The 13,050-nt window shown below is 47.0% G+C and overlaps 1 protein-coding gene across 5 annotated transcripts in view; it reads right to left on the bottom strand.

The window, feature by feature from the left end:
* Nucleotides 1-13,050, bottom strand: part of GAL3ST1 (galactose-3-O-sulfotransferase 1) — a 174,101-nt gene that overhangs the window by 117,278 nt on the left and 43,773 nt on the right. The gene's annotated exons all lie outside the window — the stretch shown is intronic.

Here is a 13,050-nt window from a genome sequence, read left to right as displayed (position 1 = left end):
CTTCCTTGCCGGATCTTGTTGCCCTTGTGCCTAGTGAAAGCGTTTTGTGTGTTTAAAGCCTGTGTACCAGAACTTCTGCTATCTCCCCTGACTACGAACCTTGCCGCCTGCCCCCGACCTTCTGCTACGTCCGACTTTGCTTCTGCCTACTCCCTTGTACCTCGCCTATCTTCAGCAGCCAGAGAGGTGAGCCGTTGCTAGTGGATACGACCTGGTCACTACCGCCGCAGCAAGACCATCCCGCTTTGCGGCGGGCTCTGGTGAAAACCAGTAGTGTCTTAGAACCGGTCCACTAGCACGGTCCTCGCTATCCCTCTCTGGCACAGAGGATCCACCTCCTGCCAGCCGGCATCGTGACAGTAGATCCGGCCATGGATCCCGCTGAAGTTCCTCTGCCAGTTGTCGCTGACCTCCCTACGCTGGTCGCCCAGCAAGCTCGTCAGATCGCCCAACAAGATCACCAGCTGTCGTACTTGACCACCATGACACAGCAACTCCAGTCACAACTACAGCAAGTACAGTCACAGCTACAGCAGCAACAACCATCTCCTCCGCCAGCTCCTGCACCCCTTCCGCAGCGAGTGGCCACTCCTAGCCTCCGCCTGTCCTTGCCGGACAAATTTAATGGGGACTCTAAGTTTTGCCGTGGCTTTCTTTCGCAATGTTCCCTGCACATGGAGATGATGTCGGACCAGTTTCCTACTGAAAGGTCTAAGGTGGCTTTCGTAGTCAGCCTTCTGTCTGGAAAAGCTCTGTCATGGGCCACACCGCTCTGGGACCGCAATGACCCCGTCACTGCCTCTGTACACTCCTTCTTCTCGGAAATTCGAAGTGTCTTTGAGGAACCTGCCCGAGCCTCTTCTGCTGAGACTGCCCTGCTGAACCTGGTCCAGGGTAATTCCTCCGTTGGCGAGTACGCCATACAATTCCGTACTCTTGCCTCTGAACTATCCTGGAATAATGAGGCTCTCTGCGCGACCTTTAAAAAAGGCCTATTCAGCAACATTAAAGATGTTCTGGCCGCACGAGAGACTCCTGCTAACCTGCATGAACTCATTCATCTAGCCACTCGCATTGACATGCGTTTTTCTGAGAGGCATCAAGAGCTCCGCCAGGAAAAAGACTTAGATCTCTGGACACCTCTCCCACAGTCTCCACTGCAATCTGCGCCTAGGCCTCCCGCCGAGGAGGCCATGCAAGTGGATCGGTCTCGCCTGACCCTGGAAGAGAGGAATCGCCGTAAGGAAGAGAATCTTTGTCTGTACTGTGCCAGTACTGAACATTTTTTGGTGGATTGCCCAATCCGTCCTCCACGTCTGGGAAACGCACGCTCGCACCCAGCTCTCGTGGGTGTGGCGTCTCTTGATGCTAAGTCGGCTTCTCCACGTCTCACGGTGCCTGTTCGGATTTCTACTTCAGCCAGCTCTTCCCTCTCAGCCGTGGCCTGCCTGGACTCTGGAGCTTCTGGGAATTTTATTCGGGAGTCCTTAGTGAATAAATTCCGCATTCCGGTGACCCGTCTTGTCAAGCCACTCCACGTTTCCGCGGTCAACGGAGCCAAGTTGGATTGCACCGTGCGTTTCCGCACGGAGCCCCTCCTAATGTGCATCGGACCTCATCACGAGGAAATTGTATTTTTGGTCCTTCCTAATTGCACTTCTGAAGTTCTCCTTGGACTACCCTGGCTTCAACACCATTCCCCAACCCTGGATTGGTCCACTGGGGAGATCAAGAGTTGGGGCCCCTCTTGTTCCAAGGACTGCCTTCAACCGGTTCCCAGTACTCCCTGCCGTGACCCTGTGGTTCCTCCTGTATCCGGTCCCCCTAAGGTCATTAAGGACTCTGCCTGCCACAGGAAATGCCTCTCCCCCCCCTCCCAGTCCCATCAGGCAAGCCCCTGTGTCCCCGCATGGCCCTCGTCCTGGTGTCACACTGCCCCGTGCCAGGTCTCGCCCTCTGCCCTCTCTCCCCATTCCTACTCCTGCTGTTCTGCCTGCCGTTGAGGAATCCCTCCATCCTTTCCCGGTGTCCTCATCCCAGGGGAGGCAGTTACCGGATAAAGAGAAGGGGAGACCTAAGGGGGGGGGGTACTGTTACGCCTAGCGCTCCGGGTCCCCGCTCCTCCCCGGAGCGCTCACGGCGTCTTTCTCCCTGCAGCTCCCCGGTCAGTCCCGCTGACCGGGAGCGCTGCTCTGTCATGGCCGTTGGGGATGCGATTCGCACAGCGGGACGCGCCCGCTCGCGAATCGCATCCCAGGTCACTTACCCGTTCCCGTCCCCTGCTGTCATGTGCTGGCGCGCGCGGCTCCGCTCTCTAGGGCGCGCGCGCGCCAGCTCCCTGAGACTTAAAGGGCCAGTGCACCAATGATTGGTGCCTGGCCCAATTAGCTTAATTGGCTTCCACCTGGTCCCTGACTATATCTATCCTCCTCCCATGCACTTCCTTGCCGGATCTTGTTGCCCTTGTGCCTAGTGAAAGCGTTTTGTGTGTTTAAAGCCTGTGTACCAGAACTTCTGCTATCTCCCCTGACTACGAACCTTGCCGCCTGCCCCCGACCTTCTGCTACGTCCGACTTTGCTTCTGCCTACTCCCTTGTACCTCGCCTATCTTCAGCAGCCAGAGAGGTGAGCCGTTGCTAGTGGATACGACCTGGTCACTACCGCCGCAGCAAGACCATCCCGCTTTGCGGCGGGCTCTGGTGAAAACCAGTAGTGTCTTAGAACCGGTCCACTAGCACGGTCCTCGCTATCCCTCTCTGGCACAGAGGATCCACCTCCTGCCAGCCGGCATCGTGACATTCCTCTCTTTATTCTACCAATTTTCTCCCTCTCTTTCGTGAGCTTGGGGCTCTCATGGAAAAGTGGCAGTCTCAGTATATCTCCTTTTTTGGTCATATAGTGGCGGTGAAAATGACGATCCTCCCTAAATTGCTCTATTTTTTTTTAAATGCTACCGGTCCATGTACAGCTTTCTGCCCTGCGTTCCTTTCAATCGTCTGTTTTTAGTTTTATATGGGATGGGAAGCGGCACTGCCTCCCGATGTCGGTAATAATGGCCAGCCGATCGATGGGGGGTTTGGCGGTCACTGATGCAGCTAAGTATTATTGGGCTGCACACTTACATCACCTGGTGGTGTGGTCCTCCTACCATGCCTACAGTCGCTGGATGGAGCTAGAAAAATTGTGACTGGCCCCTATACATCAAAATACTCTTCTATGGTGTATCCCTCCCCTGAATTGCCTTCGGCTACCTTGTTGGGTCCCATGTGTGGGGCTACTGTTGTAGGAAATTTAGACTGTTCTCTCCTTTCTCACCTATGCGGTCTTTCCTGTACCATCCTGACTTCCCCTCTGGTCTGTCTTCGGGTATGGTGAAGGAGTGGGGCTCTCGTGGGCTATTTTGTTGGGCTGATGTGGTGGATCCCCTCTCTCCTTCTCTCCTGTCCTTTGACCTGTTGGTCTCTCGCAGGGGGCTTCCTCTGCCTGAGCAGTTTCGTTACACACAACTCCAGCAAGTACTGGGCGATATACCAGTTCATACCGAATACCAATGTGTTTTTTTCTGTACGGTATGAATTTTTCCCTATACCGCAATACTGGTCAGGCCCCTCCCCCCTCGAATTAATGAATTATCATCGGCAGTGCGCTTGGGAACTCCTCCTCCTGTGAGCCACGGCCGCAGGACAGAGAGCGGAAGCTGTCACCTCTCCCTGCAAACGCTGAAAGCCAGTGGGCCGAAGGTACTGCAGAACTTCTGATGATTTTTATATGGTACTTCTTCCCCTCCCCCCCCCCCCCTTTCCCCTGTGTATGTGGTCTGCTGGACTTCTGTGTTTGTCTATTTTGTGTATGGTGGAGCTTAGATGCTCCTAGTTTTAACCACCCTGAGGGGTGGCGTGCTTATCTTTTTATTTTCCTGTTTTTAAAGGGCTGTTCCTGCTACTTGTGTACCTATACTGATACTTAGTAGTTTAGTCTTGTGCTCTTTAATGTCACTTGCTGTTTTGGGTTACTGACTCCATTTGTTTTCATTTGTGATTTATGCTTTTTCTTTTTGTTGTTGCCTTTTTTGTTTATTATATGAAAAAATCTTAATAATCTAAATAGGAAGCAAACGAGTGCAAATGGGTGATAAAGGATTGTAAAAAATCCCATTGACATCAATGGGATTCTTTTACAGCCATTTGCAACCCGTTTGAAAAATTATCAAACGGATTGATGACAGGCATTTATTAACGGGGGCAGACGGTAACGTGAACGAGCCCTACCTAACCAGAGAGTTTATACGAATATGCTGCAACACAAAGTATAAGAAAATGTAAATGATAGCTGTTACAGAATGGTCTATGAGATCCAGAAAGGTGCCACCAAAATACCATAGAGAACACTTCCATATGTACTAAGGCACAATGGCCCTCATTTATTATTGCAAACCCAACATGTTTTGTCGAGTTGTGCGCCAGATTCTGTCGCATTGCGCCAGAAATTCTTTCTGCGCCCGATTTTGCGCCAGAATTTGCGCCAGAATTGAAAAAACCCCGACTAACTCTCCATTTTGCCTAGAAAACCCGCGTGGCCACAGGGAAAAGGGGGCATGGTCTCCGAAAAGGGGTATGTTCCCGACATTTTCACAAAAACCCAACATATTTACTATGGTTTCCACATAAAATGTGGTGGATTTGAGCTGAGGAAAACCCGACAGATCATGTGTAAAAAAAACAAAATGTGGGGAAAGTGGAAAATGTAGGGAAACTTTTGTAAATACCATGGAAAATAAATTGTAGGGAATTAAAACCCACAAAGAAACCTACACTCCACTCTTAGTAAATAAGGGCCAATATGTCCCCATCCATAACCATGCATAGGATGCTAATAGTTGTCTCCCGGAGGAGACATATATCCTCATCATTTTGGCTACTTGGGCCACTACTCAGGCTGTGTGGCTACAATCTATTAAATATCAACATCTTAGTGTATAATGTTTTTGTGTTAATAGTGCTGAGATGTTTCAAACTTCTTCTGTGTAATTGCTGGACCATTTTTCCGACATACAATTTTAAACAGGTTCATTAAAGGATAAGTCTCATGCATAAAAACTTATCCCCTATCTGTGATCTCCTGTGCGGAGCCCCTGTGCTTTAGCACAGGAGCGCGTCACGACCCCCGCATGGGGCAGAGACCGCCACATGGTGGCCTCCACTTTGGGCGGGGGTTGTGACACGCTCCTGTGCTAAAGCACCGGGGCTCCATACAGGAGATTGCAGGGGGCCCCAGCGCTCAGACGGTGATCTAAAACTTATACCCATCCGATAAGGTTTTATGCAGGAGACTTATCCTTTAAGCAATATACACTACTCCCGGAGTATGAAAATTCATGAAGTCTCTGATGTCATAGTGTCAACCATTGAGTGGTTGGTAAACAGTTTTGAACACGGCATGTACTTACAGAACGAACGCTTCCCACACAGGAAGGATTCTTTAAGTGGAGACTTAAGCCAACCTGATGGAATGTTCTCAACATAGTGGCTGCACACAAGATGTTCCTTAAGATTTCTGCCTCTATGATAAGTAACTGATGGTCATGCTGTGATTAAATCCATATCCAATCAATATGCTAAAAGTATAGGCCAATAATTCCCAAGTATATTCATCGCCTTCTGATTGTTTGAATCATAGGTGCCAATGTGCCTTATCAATTCACGTTCCAGTATGGTTATATTGTCACATAACAATTATTGTCTTGAAATCACCCTGGCCTTGGCATATGCCCCGATGTAAAACATTCTTTGGATAGCCTCTTTTAGAAATCTATGATACAGAGTATAATTATTTTTTTTAAAGTGACGGTTTCTGAGAAAATACGCTCTTAAGTATTGCCCTGGTATTCCTCTTTTTAGATGGCCAGATGATAGCTTGTCCACTCAAGGAAACTGTGGATCTTGGTTTACAATGGATTTCTCTTTGGACACCACCACTAGAATCCAGAGAAATCTTTAAAGAGTACCTGTCACCAAATAAAACTTTTAATATAGTGTTCCTTGTGTAATTAGCAGACACTTTCCCATTCACTTGCTTTTAAAATTATCAACATAAATATGTTTAAAATGTCATATTAAAAACGGCCACTAGGTGGTTCTGTTCTGTTCCATTCCACAATTAATACAGTGAGTTTGGTCTCCTTCTGGCCTGGCAGGAGTCCAAACTCAGGAAGTGTTTCTCTGCACGAAGCTTGATTGAGTGAAAGCTTTACAGTTTCTCACAGAAAGCTGCACAGACTGAAAGCTAAAGGAGAGCCTCACTGAAATATGCACAGACTGAAACATGCACAGAGCTTGAGGTCTTCTATTCATCACAATGCTGCAACAATGTGAGGGTGGAAGTGGTCCCCCAGCAGGCTTCAGTGATATCATGCCTGCTGGGAAACGCCCACTTTCTCCTGCTGGGAAATTACATTATACGAGCAAGAAGAAAGGTATGATACACAGCTTTTTAAAGCTTTGAAATAGTTTTTAAGGGCAGGAGGGGTATTAGGAGTAGTTGGGGAACATAGCCTGAGGTAGTTGAGAACAGTTTAATTGGTGACAGGGACTTTCTAAATCAAGAAAATTTAGTGTTTTGTCATGAATCTCTGAAGTAATCTTCATATTAATAGTGTTAAGTGTTGGAGGCTGAAGCTAAATTGTAAAATAAGGTCTCTGTGTCATCCCAAAAAATAGGAGAATGTTGTCTATATAAGGATATTATAAGTAAATTGAGAAAAAGTGTCACAAAAATATATTTGATCTTCCCACCACCCTTAAAAACGATTTGCATAATTCGGAGCACACGCTGTGCCCATTTCTGTGCCCTTCTTTTGAGAATAAAAGTGACAGTCGGATATAAAACACTTGTGGGTTAGAAGAAATTGAAGTTTAAAAATATAATTATTGTGATGAGTGTATTGTGAGCCTTTAGTAGTGAGAAAGTGCAACAGCTTGTAACCCTAAATCATGTTCAATGTTTGTGTACAGAGATTCGATGTCTAGACTCACAATTGTGCCCAGTGGAAAATTGTTTCCTGGAGTCTAGTGATGGTGTTCTTCGTATCTTTAAAGGGGTACTCCGGTGGAAAACTTTTTTTTTTTAAATCAACTGATGGCAGAAAGTTAAACAGATATGTAAATTACTTCTATTTAAAAATCTTAATCCTTACAGTACTTATCAGCTGCTGTATACTACAAAGGAAGTTGAGCAGTTCTTTTCTGTCTGACCACAGTGCTCTCTGCTGACACCTCTGTCCATGTCAGGAACTGTCCAGAGCATAATAGATTTGCTATGGGGATTTGCTCCTGCTCTGGACATTTCCTAAAATGGACAGAGATGTCTGCAGAGAGCACTGTGGTCAGACAGAAGAGCTATTATTACCACACTCTCCCAGGTGCCCCGATGGATTATGATGTCTATTGCACCTTACAAATAAAGAAGCCAGCACCTGATCACCTCCATGTGAGTGCCCCCATTTTTCATTTAGTGTTGCTATTTGGAAATTGCCTTTTCTCTTAGTGGATGGAGCACCTGTAGGATCGGGACTGGGCTCTGTGCGAACTGGGCTGCACACAGTGACTGCTTTGAAAGCCATGAATGCTTTGTCAGATAACAGTTCCAGGATCTGTCTTCTGTTGTTTGCATTATTATTATTTCTATTGTATCACTGATAACATATGCCTTGATTTCATTGTTCTTAAGTGTTTGATAGTGGAGAATATTCCCCTGTATAATCATTGTATGTATAATCATATATTTTTAGATAATCTTTTAGTAAAAGTTGTGTTTTATATCTACCAATGGGCCCAAATTGGTGGTAATTGTGAGTTGCTTTGTGTCCAAATACTAGAAATAATAATGCCATACCATTAATACTGCAAAATAATAATGGTATGGCATTTGTAACTGCTTATTCTTATATAAATAAAACAAAGATTTATAAAAAAAAAAAAACCTGAGTTGAAATAATAAATGGATGTTGTTAATGATAACATCTCCGTCACAAAAAAGTTGCATAAAAGGGAACATGTCTGCAGTTGACAAAATGTCAGTATTTCTCCATTGTTCAAAGTTATTTAGAGGTCACTTTGAACAACTCATGTTTCATTCATACTGAGGCACTCAGGTCACACTTACCCATTAATATTAATTCCCTGCTCAGATTTCTGACATGTTATTCAAACTAGTGTTCTGCTCTTTCAGACATGCACACATTATACTGTATATGAACCGATGCACACACCACACCTTGCAAAGGCGTAACTTGTAGCTTCTGGGACCTGATGCAAAATCTGCAACAAGGCCCAATGAGCTAAATATAATACTGGTCTCTTTTGGGGAAAATTTGTTTTGGGACCCCCTTAGGCTCCAGGGACCTGGTGAGACTGCTACCTCTGCAACCCTTCTAGCTACCACCTTGTAATACTGCTTATACGTAGCTTAATGTGATCTGCAACAAGTTGCTTATTGTGCTAAAATATAGTATAGACATAAATTCTTAGGGAGGGATTTATCAAAACCTGTCTAGAGGAAAAGTTGAGTTTCCCATAGCAAACAATCAGATCGCTTCTTTCTGTTTTAAGAGGCCTTATCAAAAATGAAAGAAACAATCTGATTGGTTGCTATTGGCAACTCAGCAACTTTTCCTCTGGACAGGTTTTGATAAATCTCCCCTTTAGTACCTTGGTATACTGTATGGTCAAATCAATGTGTAAACGCTCTTAAATATTAAGAAACATTTAATATTTAGTGGGGAATCCTGTCCTTCACTAGTCTTATGTTCATCCTTAGGATACTGCAATGCCAGATTTTAGCTTGCTTGGTGGAACATGGCTGGGCAGCTTATTTAGAACAGTTGAGGCTCTGATAAAGCCATGGATCAGCCAGTTGTCTGGGTACAGGATTATGACCACACCTGTAACCTGAGTGTTGCTGAGATTGCTGAGACTACTACCTTTGCCAAGATTCTGGGAACATGCTAGACGAACAGGAGACGAATAAACTGAATGTAAAGCATCTGAAATTCTGCCTGTATGGCTAATATGAGAAAATTCTTGTTTGCTGTAAGATCAGAATGTAACGGAAAATATTCTTTTCATTTTAAAGGTAGGGTCACACTGGGCGGATATGCACCGGCATAGCTCCCGAACCTTATTGCAGACACAGGGCTGCGGCGGGTAAAGTCCTGTGTCTGCTCCTAGCGCATACACAAATTATTTCCTGCTGCTTGGCAGATTTCTAGCAGCTTCAAATACGCTGCATATCCACCCAGTGTGATCCTACCCTAAAAAAAAAAAAATTCTAATAATCTAATAATTTTGCAATAATAAGTACATAAGTCAAGATAATTGTGAAGTGCCATTTTTCTTCTGATTCTTCTGAACTGACAACATTTTGGAGAACACTCATGATCTATTAAGATTATTCGGAACTGGATCAGAGGAAGAACATTCTTTGACCAGATGCATGATAACCAGGTTTCGATATGTGTTATCATTAGGCAGTCTGGAAGATTGATCTTCAATTCCATGGAACAGCCCCTCTCGATAATGTTGTAAACCCAAGTATCAGAGGAACTGGCTGACTAAATCTGAATTGTAAATACAGATAGCCTGACTTTATAATTATGTACATTTCTTATGCCTCTCTTTTAAGACAGGTTGGGATCTGGCTTGGGCTTGTTCTATCTGTTGGATAATTTTTCTCTGTATCTGGGAGGTCTCTAAGATCCAGTGCAGATGGGTTGCAAATAAGTGATTTGGGCAGGGTCCTTGCTAGGTCTTCAAAAGTCCGGAGACTAGAACCCATAGCCCAAGCCACACACCCTAACCACACCCTCATTCATGCCCAGTCGCACATAGCCTTCTCCTACAATATACTCACCACTACCATACAAATGCTGTATACTGACCAATATTACCAATGATATACAAGGGGAAATATTATCACCATACATATTACAACCATACTGTTGCTAAACAAAACTGAGATCAATATTACCAATAATATCAGTTCAAAAACTAAAATGGTTAGCAAATCCAAACAAAATGAAATGTGTATACAGGTGCAAACTGCTAGCTTAGTGTGTTACCAGTAGGGACAAATAATACTTCCACACCATGACCACCACCACCACTGACTTATCAGCTATATTGTTACTGAATAAAATCAACTAGGCAAAAGACCAATATTTCCACATACATTCACCATATAGAGGTAGATACCAGCTGTACACAGAATCTGTATACCATATGAGTGATTACATACAGGACCATACAGAGGTAGATAACTGTACACAGGATCTGTATACCACGTAAGTAATTATATACAGGACCATATAAAGGTAGATACTGGCTGTACACAGGATCTGTATACTATTTAAATGATTAACGGTGCATCACATGTGCATATTTTCTGCTGTAGATCTGCTGCAGATTTGCTGTAGCAGATTTTGCTACCCATTGTAGTCAATGGGCAGAAAAATTTACTGAACCAAATCTGCAGCAGAAAATACGCATGTGTGAACGTACCCATAAAGTTACATCTAGTGAACTCACAGGCGCCTTTTCTGATCGGCGGCATCCTTGTCACGAACCAGCTGGACTGGTAGTGGATCCTCTGGACCTGAGAGGCGATGACGCGGGTTGTACCAGATGACCGGTTCTAAGTGGTTACTGGTTTTCACCAGAGCCCGCCGCACAGCGGGATGGTCTTGCTGCAGCGGTAACCACCAGGTCGTATCCTCCAGTAGCAACTCAACCTCTCAGGCAGCTGATATGGCCTGGTACACAGGGAGCAGGCAGGAGCGTAGTTGGACGTAACAGAGGTCAGGACAGGCGTCAAGGGTTCACAGGCGAGTAGGCGGTAGCAACGGGTTCGGCAACACGCAAGGCAATACACACTATAGGAACGTTTTCTCAGAGGCACTAGGGCACAAAGATCCGGCAAAAGCAGGAAGGGGCAGGTGCCTTTTATAGGGAAGGCAGGAGAAGTGAGGAACCAGCGCACCAATTACCGGTGCGCTGGCCCTTTAAATTTACTGAAGGCGGCCCTGGAGAGCGGGGCCGCGCGCGCCGGGAGGCAGAGAAGGACGGCGCAAGGAGCAGGGAGCCAGGTGAGTGGAGCTGGGACGCGTCGCGTGAACGGGGGCCAGCCGTCACGGCAGCCGCGTCCTTGACACAAGGGAACCCGGGCTCCCAGTCAGTGTGACCGACCGGGAGACGCCGGGATCCTGGGGCAAAAGGCCGAGGGGGCGGACGCTCCGGTCCGGGGACGGGGACCGGAGCGCACGCTTTAACAGTACCCCCCACCCCTTAGGTCTCCCCCTCTTCTTGGTGCCCAGAAAAGAGAATGAGACTGCAGTCCAAGATATTCTCATCAGGCTCCCAAGACCTCCCCTCAGGGCCACAACCCTCCCAATCCACCAGAAAAAATCTTTTCCCCCGAGAGATCTTGGTCGCCAAGATCTACTTAACAGAAAAAATATCTGAGGTACCAGCAACAGGGGTGGGAGAAAAAAGCTTGGGAGAGAAACAGTTGAAGACAGCAGGTTTAAGAAGGGAGACATAGAAAGAGTTATGGATTCGGAGGGAGGGAGGAAGATGGAGCTGGTAGGAGACCTGATTAATCCAACTCTTGATTTTGTAGGGTCCCAAGTAGCGAGGACCCAACTTGTAGCTAGGAACCTTGAATCGGATATATTTCGAGGAGAGCCAAACCTTGTCACCTGGGCAGAATTCCGGAGGGGCTCTGCGTCTCTTGTCGGCTTGGACCTTCATACGAGCAGATGCCCTGAGGAGAGCCGTTTGGGTATCATGCCAGATGGTGGAAAAGTCCTGCACTAGATTGTCAACAGCAGGTACAGAAGAAGGAGAGGAAGACTGCGGCAGAGGTGGAAGAGGATGTTGGCCAAAAACTACAAAAAAAGGAGATTTGTTAGTAGCAGAGGATTGTTCGTAATTGTAAGAAAATTCCACCCAGGGAAGGAGATCCACCCAATTGTCATGGCGGGAGGATACAAAGTGGCGCAGATAGTCGCCCAAAATTTGATTCACCTGTTCTACTTGGCCGTTGGACTGAGGGTGGTAGGAAGAAGAGAAGTCCACAAAGGGCCCTCCAGAACTTGGAGACAAATTGTACCCCACGATCCGAGACAATATTTTCGGGGAGGCCATGGAGACGGAAGATGTGTTGGAAGAATAGTTTGGCTAACATGGGTGCAGAAGGTAGACTGGAGAGAGGTACAAAGTGAGCCATTTTGGAGAAGCGGTCAACCACAACCCAGATCACAGCAATGCCATGGGAGGAGGGAACTTGTCCGGCAGGGATAGACGGACTCGGGAACCGGAGATAACTGCAGGCGGTGGAGATACAGAAGATGCAGGAGGAGGAGCTGGTTGTTGCTGAGACGGCAGGAGCTGCTGCATCATGGCGGTTAGCTGGGCCAGCTGCTGACCTTGCTGGAGTAGGCGGTAGCAACAGGTTTGGCAACAGGCAAGGCAATACACACTATAGGAACGCTTTCTCAGAGGCACTAGAGCACAAAGATCCGGCAAGAGCAGGAAGGGACAGGTGCCTTTTATAGGGAAGGCAGGAGAAGTGAGGAACCAGCACACCATTTACCGGTGTGCTGGCCCTTTAAATTCACTGAAGGCGGCGCGCGCGCGCCCTAGAGAGCGGGGCCACGCGTGCTGGGAGGCAGAGAAGGAAGGCGCAAGGAGCGGGGAGCCAGGTGAGTGGAGCTGGGACGCGGCGCTTGAACGGGGGCCAGCCGTCACGGCAGCCGCGTCCCCGACACAAGGGAACCCGGGAGACGCCGGGGCAAAAGGCCGAGGGGGCGGACGCTCCGGTCCGGGGACGGGGACCGGAGCGCACGCTTTAACAACCCTCTTCCCTTTTCTTCTCCATCTGGACCAGGCCTGACATGTCTTTGGCATCAGCAGGAAAAATCTGTAAGACTCTGAATTTTCCAGTGCCCATCTCTACACAATGTCCCCATCTTTAGGCCCCCAAACTATAATAAGGCTC

Source organism: Hyla sarda, chromosome 1 (genome assembly GCF_029499605.1).
Source record: "Hyla sarda isolate aHylSar1 chromosome 1, aHylSar1.hap1, whole genome shotgun sequence".
NCBI lineage: Eukaryota > Metazoa > Chordata > Amphibia > Anura > Hylidae > Hyla > Hyla sarda.
This window is presented reverse-complemented; position numbering and strand designations above follow the sequence as displayed.